The 21,502-nt window shown below is 40.5% G+C and overlaps 1 protein-coding gene and 1 long non-coding RNA gene across 3 annotated transcripts in view; both read left to right on the top strand.

The window, feature by feature from the left end:
• LOC139194130 (multiple organellar RNA editing factor 8, chloroplastic/mitochondrial-like) overlaps window positions 1–21,502 on the top strand; it is a 77,056-nt gene that overhangs the window by 31,734 nt on the left and 23,820 nt on the right. The gene's annotated exons all lie outside the window — the stretch shown is intronic.
• LOC139194280 (uncharacterized) lies at window positions 11,565–13,696 on the top strand. Its single transcript, XR_011579038.1, has 3 exons — window positions 11,565–11,837; window positions 11,924–12,031; window positions 13,514–13,696. It is a non-coding gene; the product is annotated as an uncharacterized lncRNA (long non-coding RNA).

Genomic DNA, 21,502 nt, shown 5'->3' with positions numbered 1-21,502 from the left:
AAGTTCGCTTGATTATTTTGTCGATTGCTTCGACTTCTCCATTAGATTGGGGATGAGCTAGGAAGGCAAAACATAAGTTGATGTTGAACTTAGAGCAGAACATCCTGAACTTATTGTTGTTGAACTGTCGCTCGTTGTCAGTGACTATCGCATTGGGAATGCCGAATCTGCAAATGATGTTCTTCTATACGAAGTCTTCTATTTTTGCCTCAGTAATGGTTGCGAAAGGTTCTACTTCGGCCCACTTTATGAAGTAGTCAACTACAACGATTGCATAGCGGACCTTGCCCTTCCCTGCAAGCATTGGGCCGATCAAATCAAGTCCCCATTGGGTGAAGGGCTAAGGGCTGATCATAGGAGTGAGCGGCTCGAGAGGGGAGTGAGGAATAGTTGCGTAGCGTTGACACTTATCACATGAGCGGGATATTCTGGTGGCATCTTGGTGGAGTGTTGGCCAGTAATATCCTTAGCGAAAAGCCTTGTGTGCTAAGGATTGAGATCCAGCATGATCTCGCAGACTCCTTCATGTATTTCCCGAAGGACAGTTTCCGCCTCTGCGGGCGTAAGGCATCTTAGGTATGGTAGGTTAAAACCCCGCTTGTAGAATTGGTCATTAATGATCAAGTAACGGGTAGCCTTGTATCGAATCTGCTTAGCTTGGACTTTGTCATTTGGAAGGGTGCCATGAGCAAGGAATCTATAAATCGGGGTAATCCAACTATCCCCCTGTTGTAAGTTGCACACTTCCGCAGCCATGGTGCTTGATGCTGCCAACAATTCGACCTGAAATTTTCTCCCAATCTTGTCTTCCACCGCTGAGGTGAGGCGAGCCAAAGCATCTGCATGACTGTTTGCCGCTCGAGGAATTTGAGTGATCTGGTAGTGGAAGTGCTTAAGCAGCAATTGTGTTTGTGCCAGATATACTGCCATGGAGCTATCCTTAGCGTCAAAGTTGTTGGTGACCTGGTTAACCACTAATTGGGAGTCACTGAAGATATCAATTCGTTTAACCCCAAGGTGTTTGGCCAAACGTAAGCCTGCTAGGAGGGCTTCATATTCGGCCTCATTGTTCGACGCCTTGAATTTGAAATGAATAGCATACTCTATCGCCACTTTGTTAGGGGTCATAAGGACTAGTCCTGTTCCACAACCCTGTTGGTTAGACGAGCCATCAACATATAGACTTCATGCTGGCACTGTTGGTTCTATTTTCTGAGCTTCCGAGAGTAATGAAACCACTTCTTTAGGCGTAGAAACAATGTCAACAGGATATGTGAAGTCGACGATGAAGTCTGCCACTGCTTGGCCCTTCTCAGTTGGCTTTGGTTGGTAGGAGATGTTAAACTCACCCAATGCTATCGCTCATTTGATCATTTGCCCGGAAGTGTCAGGACTTTGGAGTATCTGTCGAAGATGATGATTGGTAAGCACGATGATGAAGTGTGCTTGGAAGTAAGGGCGAAGTTTTTGAGCAGACATGACCCATGCTAGAGCCAATTTCTCAATGTTGGAGTATCGTCTTTCCGCATCTTGTAAGGCCTTACTAAAGTAATAGACAGACTGGTGATGTATTAGGGTTCAACCTCATTCGATACTTCTTCAGAATGGTGAAAGTTTTAGATAGGTTGGTGATGTGTTGGTCAGTATGTTTGCTCTTGACTAGCATATCATCAACGTAAACTTCCATGCTCTTCCTAATCTGTTTGGCGAACATTGAATTGACCAGTCTTTGATAAGTCGTTCCTGCATTCTTTAGGCCTAAGGGCATGACTTTATAGCAATATAGTCCCCTGTCAGTAGTGAAGGCTATGTGTTCTTAGTCCGGAGGGTTCATGAGGATTTGGTTGTATCCTGAGTAAGCATCTATGAAGCTCAGAAGTTCACACCCTACCGTAGAGTCTATAAGTCTGTCTATGAGAGGAAGAGGAAAGCTATCCTTCGGGCATCCTTTGTTTAGGTCGGTGTAATTGACACACATTCTCCATAAGACCTTTTGGAACAGGAGACTTTCCTTGGTCGGATTCTTCTTAACAAGGGTAACATTTGCTACACACGTTGGATAATTGACTTCACGGACGAAGCCTGTGCCTTTGAGTTTCAACTTCTGCCTTCATTGCCTCGTACCGTTCAGCGTCATAAGATCTTCGTTTCTGTCTCACTGGCTTGGTCTTGAGGTCAATCCTTAAGCGATGACAGATGATATCAGGAGAGATGCCTAGCATGTCCTCGTATGACCAGGCGAAGACCTCAGTTTTCTCTTGCAAAAAAGAGATCAATGCCAACTGAATGGGTGGTGACAAGGTGGTGCCAATCTTCACCATGCAATCTAGATATTCTTTTAAGATAGAGACCTTCTCCAACTCTTCAGCGGGTTGTGCTTGCTGGGTGAAAGAGTCATCTCGAGGATCGTCGGGTTGACTGTTGCCACCATGAAGATCCAAGTTAGCTTCGTTTAGGCTGGTCTTTAGGACTTGGTCATGTATATAAGGGGTTTCCTTGGGCATAGACATATGCTGTTGCTTGATCGAAGTGTTGTAACATGATTGTGCACTAAGTTGATCTCCTCTGATGTAACCATTGCCATATGGGGTTGTAAATTTCATCAACAACATATGTGTGGATACCATGGCCTTGAGATCATTGATGCATGTGCGTCCGAAGATGACATTGTATGCCGTTAGACAATCAACCACCTGGAAGTTAGTGGTAATGGTAGCTGTGTAAGGGCCTGTACCAATGGTGAAAGGTAAGTGTATGCTCCCCAAAGGTTGCACGATATCACCGGAGAAGCTTATCAGAGGAGAAATCAAGCGATCGAGCAAGTGTTCAGCTACATTAAGTGCCCTGAAAGCTTCAACAAACATGATATTGACCGAAGCCCCCGTGTCTACCAGGATTCGTCGTACTTCAAAGTTGGCTATGTAAGCTTCCACGATTAGTGGGTCGTTGTGAGGGTAGATGATACCTCTTTCTTTCTCAGGGTAGAAACATGTTGGATTCTAGTTAGGTTTTTGATACCTGCCCCCCCTGATGTCTTCCACGTGAAACATTTGGTGGCCAGACCTTAAAGTCGTTCACTATTTTTCATGGCCATGTTGGAAGATTTAGATATGGGTGTGCTACTACTTATGGAATATATCACATTCACTTGGCGTTGGTTACGGTTACCCCTTAGAGGGTGAAGGAGGAATTGATCAATTTTTCCTTCACATGCCAAAGCTTCAATATGATCACGAAGGGTGATACACTTCTCGCCGTCATGGCCGTTATGCTCGTGGTAGCAGCAAAACATGCCCGTGTTCTTCGTGGGCTTGTAATCTAGGTGCCTCGACTTTGGCTTCGGTATCAGGTGTTCTATGCTAAGGTAAATGGCTACGCATGTGGCGTTCAAAGGTGTGTATGCTTCATACCTTGGGGTAGGGCATGTCCTGACATGTGCTTGACCCACTGTGTTGATTGCCTAGGGTTGGGGATTATCGTGGCGATACCCTTGGTTATCACAGTAGTGTCCCTTACTCTTTTTACTAAAATAAGACTGGTGAGGATGGAAAACTTTCCTTTTGCCCTGAGATTGATATGTCTATTGACTTGGCAAAGTATTAAGTAAGGTAGGGGGAGGCACCGCTGCCGTTTGGAAGGTTGAGGTCTTCTCATTTGGATAGGTCTGGCTTCCACTTCCCATTTGTTGATAAGGGATGGTTGTTGGGAGTTTCTCTTGGTATGTCCTTGCCTCGGCGGAGACATGGTTATAAGCATGTGCCATCACCTCAGAGTAAGTCTTCCAAGTGTTGGCATTGATCCTGTACTTAAAGAAACAGTCACGTAGGCCTGCCGTGAAGGCTTTGAGGGCAGTCTTGTCGTCTGCCTCGGCACAACGGGAATACTCATAGCTGAAGCGGCCAGCATACATACGTAATGACTCGTCTGGCTTCTGGCGAATAGTGTACAAGTCATCCGCAGAGTGCAAGCGATCGATCTGGAAAATGTGTTGAGAAACAAACAGTTTCCTTAATTCCTCAAATGAGTTTACCGTCTCAGGTGGAAGACGGCAATACCAATTTAGAGCTCCGCCAGAGAGGGTGGAGGGGAAGAGAAGACATCGCTCTTCGTCGGTGTGCATTCGGTATGCCATGGTGGACTCAAAGAGGTTAAGGTGTTCAATCGGGTCATCATTTCCAGTATAGAGTTGCAAGTAAGGGTGGGTTCAAAAAACCGAAAATCGAAAAAAACCGAGCCGAACACCGAACCGAAGTAAAAAAAAATCGAACCGAAAAAAAACCGAACCGAACTAAGTGAACCGAACCGAACCAAAATAGGTTGGTTCGGTTTCAGTTTTGATGGTCCAGAAACCGGACCGGACCGAACCGAACTGATTTATATAATTATTTAATATATATTAATTATATAAATCATATATAAATACTCAAAACCTAGAGGCAAGGTGTTTCGAACTTCTTACCTCTTAGTTAAGAGTGCTTGTTTCAGCCAACTTGACAACAGGCTTTCTGTTGCTACAATCGTATTAATAAAATATTTATACTGATTTTGGATCTTTAATTCATTATAAGATTTCCAAACACAAAACCCTAGCTGCCCCATTTACTCTCCCATTTGATCTACTTCTAGTTCTGTTTTCTCAGTCTCTCAGTCTCTCCCATTGTTGAATTCTCAGCCTCTCTCTCTCTCATCGTTAAATTCTCAGCCTCTTTCTCTCCCACCGTGGAGCCATTGACCTTCTCGCAGGTGATTCACTAGATGTGGATGACCCATTTGCAACGGTGGACCTAGACGACCTTGCCCTCACGTCTTTTGAAGGGCCCGCGAACCACCTGGACCTCGTCTTCCTTATGCACCAGGAACGGATGTCGGAGAGAGGCGTGCTCATCAGCACGCGGTGCACGCTGGATGGCACGGTGAAGTGAATCTTGCAGGAAGTGCAGGTTTGGTTCTGTTTTTGCTTTGTTTTTTCTGAAATTTGCTTATGCATTCACTTTTACTTTGCTTGTTCTTATGGAAGATTAGTATTAGTTCATTTCATAATTTTGTATCCGAATAAACCAACGAGTCCCAATTGTTTATTTTGGAGGTTAAGTGATGAATTTTTGAACGAAAATTGGCTGATGTTGTTCTTGGATTTGTCTATGTGGTAAAGATCTTTGGTTTTTGGGTTTTTGCTCTTTATTAAAACCCTTGGTTCTTGTTTGTTTGGCTGTGTTCGGACAGGTGCTCATGGCTGGATGTTGCAATCGGCGAGGCGTCGGTTGGTTGGTGGCGAGGGTTTGTGCTAGTAGAATGCTCGGCGGCAGGTGCTTCAGTGGAAACCCAGTTTTATTTTTTATTTTTTATTTTTTTGTTTGTATTTTATGGCCTGGGCCTTTACTGTTTGTTGGGTCTTTTGGGCTAATTTGGCAGTCCCCTTTTGGGCTAATTTCCCAATATCCAGATTTAAAAAAAAATGAAAAAAACCGAACCGAACTGAAACCGAACCGGAAAAAACAGAAACCGAAAAAAACTGAAGAAAAACCAAACCAAACCGAACCGAACAGTAACTTCGGTTTGGTTTTCAGTTTCGGCCAAAAACTGAACCGAAATGACCAAACCCACCCCTAGTTGCAAGCCAAGCTTCTGCTTTGTCTTTGCTTAGAAGGGGTGTCGAGGATCCTCCTTGTAAGAGGGCCAGGCCTAGGTTGGTTCCAATCAAGTATCTCAGCTTGTCGTTTGGCCTTCAACTTGTTTACTTCCTTAAAGAGCTGTAAGACAAGAGGGTCCTGAGTGGAGTCATGTACCACTAGAGCTTTCTTTCGTAAATCTCCATCTCCTTTTGGAAGTAGGAAGGTTTGATAAAAAAACATGTGATTTTCCCTGAACTCGCTGTACTGACTTCCAAGGTATGTCTGTCGGAACATCTCTGAGTCCCTTATACCTTCGTGTTTCTCTAGGACTTGTTGCCTCTTCCCCAGATTGGTAGCCGGCCTGGAACATGAGAGGGGACCGAGTCTTTCAGAGACCCTTGGGTCATTGATCTTCGAGCTTACATGGATGAGATTGTCTCGACGTTGCTTTAGGAAGTCTCGACAGTCGCGAAAGACGGCTTTCGATCCTTCCACTCTTTTTGTAAGGAGGTGTCTTCCTCCACTCCTCTTGCTTCGGGTCGAAGCAGCTGGGTTGAGAGAAGTCTCATGTTGGTCGCCATTTCGATGAGTAGCTCGCTCCTTAACATGAATACCCATGTCGAGGGCAAATAACCCTCCGTGTTGGGGGGGCACCTAGTTGATGGTTGACTTCCACAAGGGTGATGAGCTCGTGTGTTTTAGTATATCTAGCCTCGTGGAGCATCTCGAAGACCTTCTCATACTGCTCTTGAAGGATCTCATTCTTCATCTCTATCTTGTTGTTTTGAGCCTCCAGCTCATCGACTTTAGCCTGAAGAGCAAACTTCTTTTGTTCATTCTTTGGTTGATTCGCACCAGGTGCAAGAGGGGTATCGTTCTGTGTGCTGTGGCTTCCTTCGCTCCCATGTTGGAAATGGATGCCTGGTCAAAAGAGAGTGTACGAATGGTGGAAACCAGCTTAACAAAGCTGAAGAGAGTGGGAATAAGTGTCGTTCCCACAGACAGCGCCAAATGTTGATGCACAAAATCAGTGAGGATTTTGGTACAACAGAAAGTGTTAAGTTTGTGATCTTCGCTAAATTGCTCCGGTCACTAGTATGGATAAGTATGCAAATAGACAGAGATAGGGAAGCAAACACAAGATGTACGTGGTTCACCCAGATTGGCTACGTCCACGGAGTAAAGGAGTTCTCATTAATTGTGATGGGTTTACACAAGTACATAGGTTCAAGCTCTCCTTTAGTGAGTACTAGTGAATGATTTAGTACAAATGACATTAGGAAATATTGTGAGAGAATGATCTCCTTGTATAGAAGAGTTTCTAGCTTTGTTCTGACATTGACACTTGTCGTGTTGTGATTGGCTTCTGATGTTGACACGTGTCGCGCTGTGATTGGCTTCTGATGTCGACAGGTGTCGCACTGTGATTGGCCTCCTGGTTGGAGGGAAACTCTTTTGGGTCCTTGACGGTATAATGTTGACCAGTGCTTAGTAGTTTCGGGATTGGTTAAGTATGGTACAAACATCTTTATCTGTGGCTCTGTTTCCATTCAAATCTTTATCCTTCTACACATTCAAAGAAATAAAGAAAATGAAAATGCTGACTTAACAGAGAATTTGATGAATCGACAAACATAAATGTGTAATTTACCAGATTGCATCGTTTATACATGAACAGACAGCTCTGGTTGTGACAGCCCGTCCCAAAATATTTTATCGATGGTGTGAAATGACCATTTTGCCCTTGAGCGTGGAGTTGTGTGTGTGTGTGTGTAAATGGGCTAAGGATGTGGACCAATTCATTTTCTCCCTAACTTTTTGGACCCAATTGGAACTTAAGCTTTTGGGTTGCCCAAATATGGACCACACACACACCCAAACTCTCATTGACTATCTCTCTCTCTCTCATTTTCTCTCGGATTTCCTCCGTTGTCCGTACAACTGTACGAACAACTCCTCTAGCAACCCTTTCATGCACAGATCAAGGTTGTGGACGTGATTTTTGGGTTCCTTGCAAACTCATGAGTCGATCTATACCTTTGGTGGGATGTGAAAGCTTCGAAAGCTCAGGAACCAGAAACCCCAATTTGGTGCACAGTAGCTCAGTCGTGATCGCGAAGATTTCATTGCGTTTTAAGGTCCTAGGGAGCCTTAGAACTTGTTGTCAAAGCTTAAGGAAGGATTTTGAAGTGATTTGGACGTTAGGAAGCTCGGGTTTGACAAGTTGCAGAGGTGGTTGGATTATCGTGATTTTTCCGACGAATTTCCGTTGGTTTTAGGTTCTAAAAGTGGTAAGGAAGTGTTCCTCTAGTCCTAAGCTTCATTTCATGGATTTTGGTGCCAAAATGAGTGAGAAATGATGGTTTGAAGGTTTCCCAGTTTCTAGCGACGACAACGGAATCCGGTGACTCACCAGAGAAGAAGGCGAATATTCCGTCAACTTTGACGGAATATTCCAAACGGCGACTAACGGCGTTAGGTATATATAACGGTATATGCTGATTTTTAATGGAATATTCCCTAACGCCATTAGGGAATCCGTCAGTGTGCTAGGCACGTGCTTGCACCTGGGCCGTGCGTCTGGCTCTGTCTTGGCCGGCGCGTGAGTGATCGGAATTTTTTTCTAAAAATATGGGAATGTTCCTGAGGTTGAGTAGGCCACAATGGTATATTCAAATACCCCAATTGAGCAATGTATGATGAGTTATTACCTAGTTTTGGTTATGTGCTTTAAAATAACATTTAAATAGTTGTTTCGCATATAGGTGAGACCTATCCAGAAGAAAAGCGCAGTCAAGCGAGATTCGGGGGCTACGACCCTTCCACATATCAGTGAGTGGGCTTTTGGTTTTCAGTATACACACACACACACACACACACACACACACACACACACATGGTATTTTTCCCAGAAACTTTAATTAAATGGTTTGATGTTTTGAAATGCCATGTCAAATGCTCTCTATGTTTAATTGTGCATTAGTATGTTTATATATATTGTTGGTCGATGCTATGGACACCCAAGTAAGCTTCAGGTGAGTATGTTAATGATAGTGATGGTAGTGAGTAATTGTGTTGAGATGCATTTAGAGATGGTTATCCTGCACCCCAGTGTTAGTGCTCCTCCTAAGGACAGGGCCTAGCCTTCACGCGATCGTTCACCTCCCGCACCACACGCTCACCTTGGATCCAAGGCAGGTGCCAGCCTGTCGTCCAGACCACATTAGGTGGTTCCGACTCGTAGGTGACTTGCGATACTTTGCACAACCTTCAGGTGACCATAGCACTTGAGCGTTTTATTTACACCCAGCATGTCGTACAGACCACTTAAGGTGGTTCCGACTTGTGTGCAGAGAACTAGTTGATGAGTTATAGATTCAGCCATACAGGTCACATTAGGTGACTCCTATCGATGTACCATCTCATATTGATTTATTTCACCTGACCTACTTATTTCCTTGCTGAGATATTTGACATGGCATGATTATGGATTTGCTATCTTAAACAGGGTTTTGAGATATATTTACATGTATGCTATTTTCAGGGAATTATACAGGTTTTACGACGAGGGGTTACTACTTTTGATAAGTGAAATGATTTTGAAAAGCTTTGTTTTTACCCACTCACACCTTATGTTTTGCACCCTTCCAGGTTTTAGGTAGGAGTGCTTATTGGTGGCTTACTAGGAACTCACAGCAGCTCTGACAGATTATCACCAATGTAGGATCACCTTTGGGTGTTATATAATTAATATTCATCCTGCTGGACTGCACTTAGGCTACTTATGCTCTGGTTGTGCAATCACACTTTATATCGCACTTGCACCTTATCTTATTTAGTGCTCTAGTTGGCTTGGTTTTTTTACTTATTCGCATTTGTTACATTAATATTGCTTCCGCACTGTGCACATGGCTATGTCACCCTCACGTGACGGCCAACATGCCTCGATTTAGGTCGGGGTGTGCCAGTGGTCATGTTATGCCTTGTGAGGATCCCACGTTTTCTTATCATGAACTGATTAGGTATGAAGTTAATCCACTAAGAACTGCAACACCTTACCATATCAAAAACCAACCAATCCAACATTAGTCAGGTAAAAATAATTAATCCAAAATAAATGAACAAATTGAGATAATTAAACTCCAAATAGATCACACTGAATTAAAGGAACCAATAGAATTGAACAAATTAAATAAGACAAATGTGCAGATAAGACATTTGGTTCCTTCTTCTTGCTCATAACAAATAGAAAACATGAACCCAATTTTTAAAAGTTTATAACAAATAGAAAAGGTTCAAACTTTAATTACCAACAAACAAAAAATGAACATTTTGTTTATATTAGTTAAAATCAAAATTATGGACGGAAGGAAAAATGAAAAGGGATGAAACTATGTTACCCAAAACAGAAAAGGATGACTCAAAACTATTTTGATTCCCTCTTCTTCTGCTGTTTCTCTTCCTTCTTCCATATTTTCCCTGTGAAAAACTTCAAAACTGATTACACAAATAAAAAAGTTGAAAGTTTTATTTTCCCAGAAACCATAATTGAACATTTATAGTAAATTACTTAAAATTAATTCATGGACAGGAGGAAAAACAATTAAACGAAGTTACCCAAAAGAATGGAACTATTTGTTGCCCTTCTTCCGTATTTTTCCTATGAAACCACCAACTCATGTATTGAAAATGCATCATTCACTGGGGGTTCACCAATCACCCTATATATTTGATCAAATCTGGAGTTAATGATAAGAAGGGAAATTAAAAATAAATCAAACATCAAAGTAACATACCTGAGAGTAAAGACGATTTAGTTTTTGCGGGAAATGAATAAAACCAATTGTAACTGCTAATTGTAGTTTCAAATTTGAACGGCAATTTTTTTTTCAACGTGTTAAAATTATAACCGCTCAGTTTATGAGGATAATTATCTCATATTTTTTAAATTAGGAAGATAATTTTCCGACTTTTTCTCTACCCCTCTTCCCACGTTGGTTTTTATTTTCTTATTATCTCTCTTCTAAAATGGAGTTTGATCAGCACGTTCTCCCTTTTCTCTCTTTATTATCTTTTATTAACAAATTTTAATTTTTCTGACAAAATTTATGTATCGAATTCTATAAGTTTTAGATTTTTTTTGTTTTAGGGGTTTTTTAGTCCAAAACTTTTTGGTGAAGCCTTAAGACATCAAAGTAGTATTCTGGTTTTCTAATATTAGAGACTAGCCTTTCTGCATGCGCTTTGCACGTGCAAAATGCTTTTTTTACATCACGGCGCGCTACGCTCGGCATTCAGTTTTTTTTTTTCTTTCCCTTTCACATCTATGCATACACGTAAGGACATCTTTACTACAAAAACAATTCATACTTGTTCTTCATGCCTTGCGCGTGTGAAAGTATTTTTTTACATCACGCGTAGCTACGTACAAAGTTTCTTGCTCAAAGTCCCTCTATCTTTTACTTTAGATTAATCCATAATGTGTAATTTATCTACTGATTTCTTCCCTTGTTAGGCTTTTATTTATTAAGGGCGCTGCGTGGCCCTAAAATCTTTTAAATATCCGATGTTTATTTGTAATCTAGCTCTAACTCCCTCTATTTTTACTTTAGATTAATCCATAATGTGTAATTTCTCTGTTGATTTCTTCTTTTATTTTCTACTGGTAGCAAATTTTCACATTTATCTTCCTCTCATATTATATTTTACACGTAAAAGCATAATTAAGATTATTAAAAAAAAAATGGTAGAACGCCAGTCATAGGTCTTGTGCCTATTAAAACACACAATGATACAAACCAAATCAAACAGTGTAACACCCCACCTCCTAATTTAAAAAATAGTTGAGTTTTAATTGATTTTGGGACTTAAATTGGTGAGCCACGTGGGGCCCACCTTATAACCTTTGTCCCTCGGTCCCTCTCTCTCCTCTCTTCCCTCCCTATATCCTCCTTCTCCTTCTTTGTTCTCTTCCTCTGCACTTTCCTTCTCTCTCTCGGACCTATCTCCCTCTCTGCACTCACTCCCGTCTCTCTCTCTCTCTCCCTCACTCCCCGATCTCTCACCCCTCGACCCGCACCCGAGAGCACCACTCCACCCTCCCCGACGTCAACGGTGTCATCATCGTCATCATCAACTTCGCTCTTCTCTCTCTCTGTCTCCTTCTGCCACGGCAAGCACCGAGAGGGTGCAATGGCAAACTCCGGCGAACTCCACCATTTCTGAGTACGTGAGCCTCGGAAATCATTTTACCCTATCTTAAATTGGGTGTTAGTACGAATCTCTGAGTATGTATGCCTGTTTTGGTGAAGGTTGGACTTGAAATCAGTTCAGGTGTATTAAACCCAGATTCTGGTGAGTACCCATGGCTTCCAGGCCACTTTCCGGACATCTCCGATCCTCTTCACGGTGAATTGTAGGTATAGACCTCTTCCCTTCGTTTAGTACTTCGTTTTCATACCTACATCGCACCGCTAGGTTGTTATTAGTGGCGTCGACCGGAGCTAGGAAGCTCCGGCCTTCTTCTCCGGCCTTCTTCTCTGTTGGTTTCCATCAGCACTCAAGCCCTTCAGGCCGTTTAGGACACCCACGGGCCTTGGGCCTGTAGACCCAACCCAAAACCATTTTAGTTTTGTTTTTTAATTTTTGTTATTTTTGTTTTAAAGACCCACAGGGCCTTGGACCTTTGTTAATTACAGAGGGCTTAAGCCCAACCTTTTTGGCTGTTAGACCTGCGGGTCGTACGCATGAGAGTATGCGTGTGCCCGTGTGTGTGTGTGTGCATGTGTTGTGTACGTGTGTGTGTCCGTGCATGTGTGGTGTGTGTGTGTGTAAGCATGTGCACGTGTGTGTATGTATATGTGGGCTGACGTGTGTGTGTGAGTGTAGGTTTGGGTTTAAGCCCAAACCACCCTTCTTTACCCTAAACCCTTTTACCCAAAACCAAAACCCTTTATCCTAAACCCATTAGACCTTAACCCATTCAACCCAAAACCTTTATTTTATTTAGTTCAAGCCCAAATCCTTTAGAGAACCCTTTTATTTATTTATTACCATTTTTGTGCTTAGGGGCAATTATTGTGGCTTTTGCATATTCGCTAGCTACGCGGCTTTTCGATGGCGAAGTACTGTGAGTGGACCCCTTCTAAAAGTACATGATTTTATAGTTCAATTGCATAAATGAATAGCATGCCTTAGGAGTTTATAATTTGATTTTATGTTAAGCATGTTTATTAAATTTGTTGATTTTCATCTCGTGTTTTGGTGAGGAATTAATTGTTGGCTTATATTGAGCTATATTTTAATACATCGTATTTTCTATAAAAACCATGAACTGGTAGACTATCTGATGGATGACGATAGGATGCTAGGACATGTTTTAGAAACCCCTCTTTATAGTATAGACGATGAATGACTTTATATTATGAAGTGGTTATTTTTTAGAGGCGTAACTATTTGTGCGTATCTAGTGGACACTATGCCGCCTGGGGCGAGGATCTGGTGTTGACAGTTAGGCCGGGAGAAATAATCCCTAGCGAAAGGCTGAGGGACACGGTGACAAGCATTGGGCCGGGAGAGAGTTATCTCTGGCTACGGGCACAAAGACTTAGGTGTAGACATTGGCCCGGGAGTTATATTTATTCAGTGATCTTACTAGCAGCACACTGCGCTTACAAGACGATCTACGAGATGATTTACGCGATGTATCTTTTATGATGTTTTTCCGTGTTATACCTGTTGAGATGTTTTATGGCATGCTAGATTTTCAGAAAACCTATCACTTATTATGCTAGTAGTTTTCATTATATATAAACCTGGGGGTTAGTATGTTCATAACTGTTTTTGTATTATGTATATATATAAACTTGGTCCACTCACCCTTGTTTTGCGCCCCCTTTCAGGATTTAGAATCGAGGCATACGATCTCAACGTCAACGCTTTCGCATTGGCATATTCGAGTCCTTTCGGTGTAGGACCTACATCCTCTTATTTTTCAATTTTATATTAACTCTTTTAGAGCTCTAGTTAGTTGTATGCTTTGAACACGTTCCTAAATTGTTAATTCATTGTATTTAAATTCATAACCCGTATTTATTTCTTATCCTTAGCTTTTGTATCAATTAATGACTTTCGTCACCCCCGGGTGTCGGCCAGCACGTGTCTATCCTGGTATTCGGGGAATATCAGGGTCGGGGCGTGTCAAATAGTCTGTAAAGCAAAGGAAAATTCACCCCAATTGAATACATTGAACAACAAAATTACATGAAAAAGCTAGCATATAAAAAATAGCACACATCAACTAATGAAGAAAGGCTCACATGGTTTACCAAAAAAGTCCTCTAGATGCTTTGGTGCATTGTATATCCTTTTTGGCTGCTTCAAATCCTTGGTGAATTAATGGTTCCTCATGAAACTACAAATTCTTTTTTGCTACTTCACATTGTTTGCAATCAAACTACAAATTCTTTTTCAAATATAATTACATACGTTAGTCTATTCAAGAACGGAGGAGGAGTTTGATCAGCATGGTCCCCTTTTTGCTTTCTTTATTATCTTTTATTAACAAATTTTAATTTTTTTTGACAAAATTGCCCTTGCGCTTTTATATGTATCAAATTCTATAAGTTTTAGATAGGGTAAACTGTTGGTTTACCCCCAGAACTTTCACCTCACTTTTGATTTCCCCCCTGAACTTTTCTATTGGAAAATTAAGGACTCAAACTAATTTTTTTAGCCAATTTGCCCCCTACCGTTAGTTTTTCAAAGATTCCATCCATATTTCCGTTAAGTGAGACCATGTGCACAACATGTGAGGATAGTTAAGTCATTTCACTCTTAAAAATGATTAAAAACTGAAAATAAATAATAATAAAAAAATTTCCTCTATTTTTTCCCGCTAATTCCTATCCTTAATTTTATTTTTCCCTCTCATTCCTATGCATGAGAAATGACATATGGTGTTATTGTCTACCATTTTTATTTTCTCTAACAAATTAATAATTTGACAAATGCTCATGATGTTATTGTCTCCAAAGCAATACATTAATATAAGAAACATGTCCATAAAAAAGACTAGGGTTTCTTATATTAATGCACTGCTTTGGAGACAATAGCACCATTAGCATTTGTCAAATTATTAATTTGTTAGAGAAAATAAAAATGGTAGACAATAACACCATATGTCATTTCTCATGCATAGGAATGAGAGGGAAAAATAAAATCGAGGATAGGAATTAGCGGGAAAAAATGGAGGGAAAGTTTTGTTTTTTTTTTTCTTCAGTTTTTTAATCATTTTTAAGAGTGAAATGACTTAACTACCCTCACATGTTGTGCACATGGTCTCACTTAACGGAAATATGGATGGAATATATGAAAAACTAACGGTAGGGGGCAAATTGGCTAAAAAAATTAGTTTGAGTCCTTAATTTTCCAATAGAAAAGTTCAGGGGGAAATCGAAAGTGAGGTGAAAGTTCAGGGGGTAAACCGACAGTTTACTCTTTTAGATATTTTTGTTTTAGGGGTTTTTAGTCCAAATTTTTTTGGTGAAGCCTTAAGACACCAAAGTAGTCTTCTAGCTTTCTAATATTAGAGATTAGAGATGATACTAACCGACATTATTAAGTCGGTCCTATGGTTGATCCCATCCACTAATTCAATACATGTTCTAGTATGTTCTAATTGCAATCTATACTTTCTAGCTTGCCACCGACATAATATCTTGCTAGAATTATCTAGCACGATTAGGCATGCACCGGCCACCTTCAGAATTGCTTGCTAGAATCTTGTAGAAAAATTTCATGCATATTTGAACTATAACAACTTATTTTTCTTGTACCGACTGATCTTAATGGGCTGGTATTCATATTTAACAAAGATTGCACTTCAGGTCGATGAACGCTTCGTTGTATTATAGGCCATTTGGCTTGAAACCTTGTAAACAAATGAGGGATGAGGTTACCATACGCTATTTCCTCTGCCCCTTGGAATACAGAAACTTAAGCACACTCCCCTCGTTTCTCATTCGCTGCGCTAAGAATGAAGCCTTGCCACCGTTTTTACTTTAGCTTGTTCTTCTTTCTTTGCTCGTTTCTTTGACATCTCCTTTGTCTTTGCTTATTTCTTTTCTGCAGCTTGCTGAAGCTGTTGGACATGTAATTCTTGTTTTATTTTCTCATAGCTAGCTATGCCAGCACAGCTCTTTCTGTCCACCCCCACCTTACTTAGCCGCCTCTGCTATGCTTTCTACCCATGAAATAAAAAATTTCTCCCTCTACCGTTTCCGTTTCAAACGCCGTGCCCAAACACGCCCAAATGAAGAACGCGTCTTTGCCTTGGACTCGGCGCCACATGGAAGTCAATTTTTTGGCAATTATGTACCATGTTAGTATGTACTTTGGGGACTCAGCCACCCACAGAGCACGACATAAAGGATAAGAACACAGGAAGGCCGACCTCTTCAGCACAATTAGATCGGGGTCGGACACACCGATTTGAGGTTGAGTTGGCGCCGAACATCCTTCGGCTTCATGTCGAAGTAAGAGTAGAGAAATCGAGGAAAAATGAGAAAGAAAAATAGGAAGAGGGAGAACAGATGGGGCGTCGCTGATAAATTCGCCGGTCGGGGATTGGGGTGGCTTGTTGCTGTTGTCTGGTGTATTCTTGGCGCGGACAAGGTGGTGGTTTGTTCGCTGTGATAAGGGGGTAATTTAGAAAATTGCTTTTGATAAAAATTCTAATTTATATTTTTTTAAATCTAAAAAAACGAAAAAGACAGGTGTCAACTTTTAATTAAGATTTTGGAAAAGGATCCTCGTCGGATGTCGGATTCTTTTTTTTGGGATCCTAAGAATTTCGTGATCGTGATCGATCATCATACATCGTGGAGTCAGAAATTTTTTGAAATTTAAAATTTAAAATTAAATATAAATAATGCCTAATGAAATCTGATAACACGATGTACGATTTACAATGAACGGTAACGATCACGGGATCTTCAAGATCTGCAAGAAGAGGATCCGGTGAGGATCCTTTTCCAAAGATTTTAGTTTGGAAATCAAAAAGTAATTCAATTTTTAATTTTGCATGCTAGCAGAATATATGTGGCATGAGTAGAAGTGAAAATGTTGCTAGATATTAAAACAACAACCCATAAGAACAAAGATTATGGAGCTTCCTGATTCTTACTTAGATGTTAATATTGGAAAAGATATTCACCAAATCTACGATTCTCTGAGATTGTTTAGGAAAAGATTTGTATTTAATTTATAATTCCTGTTTTACTGTGAATCTTATTAGATTAGAGATTTATTAGGAGAATGCTCCTGTATATATTGTATGATTCAGATCAATGAAATTATTCATTCGAGACAATTCTTTCTCATAATATTCTTTCTTTACATGGTATCAGAGCAAGTTTAAAACTCTAGCTTTTTTTTCTTCTCCGCTGCAATCTTTTTTTGTTGCACCCTAATTTTGTGTGCTAGCAGAATACATTTGGCATAAGTAGAAGTGAAAATGTTGCTAGACATTATAACAACCCATAAGAACAAAGATTATGGAGGTTCCTGATTCTTACTTAGATGTTAAGAACAAAGATTATGGAGGTACGGATATGCTTCTTTCTTCAAGTTGAATTTCGAAGAAAACAAATTATTTATAGCAATTGATTCATTTAAAGTCATAAGTCCCATTCCGTATTTGCTCTGGCAGTATGATGATATTTTGATTTTAGATTTATTTCTTTATTTTTTTCTGACAAAGGATAGTTTGAGGCTCTAGAATGTTACAGATGAAAGTTGTTTGGCAGTTGATGTTGTAGAGTGCTTGTGGTATGTAGAACCGGTGAAATATAAAAACCCCTGTTGAAGGCCTTCTGCAACCCTAGTCAGTATTGTGTACAGAGTTTTCATGTAAAATATCATAATTTTGAACTAACCAGTTTCGTGTGTCGATTGAATCCGAAAAAAAATGATCCATGGTAATTTTCATTTCAAAATTTCTGTACTCCCAAGAATTGTGGTCCGGGTACCGAGTGTTATAGTAATATTAAACAGAGTGTGTTTTCTCTACATTGTATAGCCTTTTCTATGTTGTTATAATATCTAACAAGAATTGACAGGGATGCTGGAGTCAATCCTGGTCCAAGCCGTTACTAAGCTTGAGGCTAGTTGTGGTATGATGAGTCTTGTAGGCATGTGTAGATAAACGAGGAGGTTGCTCGAGATGGGCTGTAGGTTTCAATGTTTCTGGTCTTGAATGATATTTGGTTTCGCATATTGCTGTGGTCGGAACCTGGTTGCCTTTTATCCGAATATGATTACACTTTCAAGGTCATATCTTATGCGATTAGTCGTGTCTTTACTTTGGTGCGCAGTATGAGTTCTTTCAGGTAGTGCACATATTGACAGAAAGCAGACTGCATGGGGATCCTTGTTAAATGGAACATGTTAATCTGCAGTCCTCTGTGAAGATTATGTGTTGCTATTCTTTCGTAGATTGTTTTTGCATGTTATGCTCTCACATTGGTTTTGCATATTTTGTGTTGATGATATTTTGCTACTTAAATGACATGTTACATTGTCAATTTGGTAAACCCGATTCTCAGTTTGGTCCCTGAATCAAGTTTTTGACTCCTTTAGGCTATTTTTGGGGTGAGGGATGTCCAAGTCTCAAGGAATCGAGACCAAGATAGAGGTGATTAGAAATGTGGGAGGCATATGAGAGGGATTTGTAAATTACAATTTACGAGTCATTTACAAAGCAATAACTTCGATAGCATAGGGACGTTTATTATAAAACAAAATACATAACAAAGGTTTATGTTCGAAAACCTCAAATGTAACAGAAAAAAACAAGTAATTAACAGAGTATTTAGCTAAGCCATCTTTTCATCCTATTCATGCGCACTGCTAACATGACATAGAGCCTATCATGTACATTGTCTGTGAACCGAAAGTATGCATATCTCCATGTCTTCTTTACGATCAAAGAACCACATACTCCCCAGAATCCGAAAATAAACCCCAGCGCAGTGGAGATATAGAACCATGGATGTCGATGCCCATCGTCCATATCGTCTCGGTTCCTCTTATCATGCTCATCAATGCGACACTTGTTTGGAAGCGGAGCACCACAAAGTTTTGGATTCCCCTCAAATGCTGAAGCTTCAAAACTTTGTAACTGAGTGCCTGTTGGGATTGGTCCTTCTAGATTATTGTATGAGACGTCAACGCTTGACAAGAAATTAAGGCTCGCCAGAGATGATGGGATTTTTCCAGACAAGTGATTATTGGAGAGATTCAAACCTTCTAACCTTTTAAGGTTAGACATTTGGTCTGGAATGTTGCCGGAGAAGTTGTTGTCGCCTAGATAGTATTGGAGAAGCTGCAGTTGGCCAATCTCAGTCGGTATATTACCGGTAATGTTGTTTTCAGAGAGATCTATCGATGGAGGGTAGTTAGACATTTTGCGATGGGCATTTAGTACCCCGGCCGAGTTGACACTGTAGATTGGCAATTCCATTTCATCTTGGCCTGCTTGAGCTGCAATAGGTTCATGTACCAACGCTGGTACTCTACAAAGTTCTTTTGGAAATTCACCTGAAAAAAGGTTCTTTGCCAAGCTTATAGAAGAAAGCCTTGGTAGATTAGTCCCCAACCAGCTAGGGATTGTCCCAGTGATTTTGTTACCGTGCAGAACCAAGTTCTCTAGACTCTTTAGCTTTGCTAACCATACAGGTAGTTGACCGGTGAGATTACAATATGACAAGCTCAAAATTCGAAGATCTCGGAATCCATCAAAACCAACCATGTCATTGTCAGATGGCTTTCCTTCACCGTTAAAGGAATATGAAAGGAGGAGTACTTGAAGACTTTTGCAGCGCATCAATATCTTCATTGCTCCAGTGAAATTTTCCAATCGGTTGTAGCTAAGAGAGAGGAAGGACAGAGAGTTTAACGAAAGAATCTCGGGTCGTATTTGTCCCTCTAGATTGTTTTTACCTAATCGAATTGCTTTCAGGGATCTACATGAGTAAAGGCTTGTTGGCAACTTACCAGTAAAGTTGTTCAAAAACAGGTCAAGTTTAGTAAGTTGAACAAGTTTGGAGAAATTAAGCTTGGTAATGTCTCCTTCCAAGTTATTTCGTCCCAAACATAGTTCTACAAGGCTGGTGCAATTCATCAAAGATTGGGGCAATGGACCTTGTAGGTCATTGAACTCGAGGGTTATGATTTTTAACTTGGAAAGCTTCTCTAAACTGGGAGGGAGTACTCCGCTCAGTTGATTGAAGGAGAGATCAAGGATTGCGAGGTTGCTGAGGTTGACAATTCTCTCACTAATGCCTCCATATAGTGAATTCAGAGGTACTGCAACTTCTTTGAGTTTGGTAGCATTATAGATATCTTCTGGAAGTAGCCCTGAGAGATTATTGTGACCAGCACGAAAAATCTGCAACTCGGAACACCTCCCAAAACCGTGGTAAATCTTGCCACTGAATTGGTTTGAGGAAAAATCCAACACTTTAATCAAGGGGTTAGAATGGAGACATATAGAGGATGGGATGTACCTGGAGAAGGCATTGTTGCTAACGTTGAAACTTGTCAAATTCCAAGCATGCATGAAGAACGAAGATGGAATTGGACCATGGAAGTGATTGCTTGACAAATCGAGTGTCTGGATGTGGCCGGATGTTAGAGACAAAGGTAGCTCTCCAGAAAGAAGGTTATAGCTCAAATCAAGAATCTTAAGAGAATTCAAGGACTCAAAGAGTTTATTTTCGAGTGAACCGAGAAGTGAATTGTGGGAGAGATTCAAGTGGGTGAGATGTGTGAGGTTTGCAAGTGAGGATGACGAGGTAAAAATAACTCCGTCGAACCCCTTCGAGGGTAAGAGCAAATGGGTGACCTGACCTTCCGGATTACAAGTGATGCCTTCCCAACTACAACAGTTAATGGAAGTACAATTTAAAGGAGGAGAGGATAGAGTGAGGTTGAAGGACAAGAGAGCGGTACGTTCATTTTGGTTGCATGCGTGGATATTTGGAGATATAATGAACGTGAATAGGAGGATTATGAGAAGGAAGCCATGAGCCATTGTGTTTGAAGGCTTGTTGCAGCTCAATGTTTTTCTGTCTTCGTATATATAGTAGGATCTCGAGTGTGCATTTAGAAATTATGCTTCATTAGACGGAAAAGCAGCTTTGGCAACATTAGAAAACAACCATAATTACACATTAGAAGTCGAGGGGTCCTCCAATAACCCAACTGAGAATTTGGCAAACAAGCAAAATCACACAATGCAATTTTTTCCAACCCCTTCAAGGCGTCGAATAGAGATTTTCCACTAAAGAAACCACAAACGATGACCTTCGCTCATTGGATCTGCTAAAGAGAATTCAAGAAATAGGGGAGATGATAGCAACAAAGACAATAAGCTTAATTAGGCCCGAAGCACAAGGAAACTCTTTTAAAAAAATGCCAAGTGTTTTTTTTTTCTTCTGAAAAGTACTTCCTTCATGTGCTTCTTTTTTCAAGTATTTTTTTTTACTCACAATTACGGTTAGCTTTTTTTGTCAAATGTTGTTAAAAGCTCTTTAGTGATCTTAAAACTCTTTCAGTTGCTTTAAAAACGTTGTCAAACATGCCTAGTCTTGCGAAGCCCCAACTCCTCATTAAGAATAGAGAAGTAGTGAGTGTTCTTTATCTCAAAAATTAAAACACGTATTTGACCTAGCAAAATGCCATTATTTGGATAAAATGCTCATATATCATAGAGAAGCAGTGAGTGTTGTTCATCTCACCGTGTATTAGAAGTTCAAGTTAACTATTTTCCTAGTGAAATGATTTTTCTTGGAAGATTGGATGTTTCTCATTTTTTTTCCACCACTGAG

This window comes from Malus domestica, chromosome 03 (genome assembly GCF_042453785.1).
Source record: "Malus domestica chromosome 03, GDT2T_hap1".
In the NCBI taxonomy this organism is placed as follows: domain Eukaryota; kingdom Viridiplantae; phylum Streptophyta; class Magnoliopsida; order Rosales; family Rosaceae; genus Malus; species Malus domestica.
The sequence above is the reverse complement of the archived record's forward strand: the minus strand, read 5'-3'. Positions and strand labels throughout refer to the sequence as shown.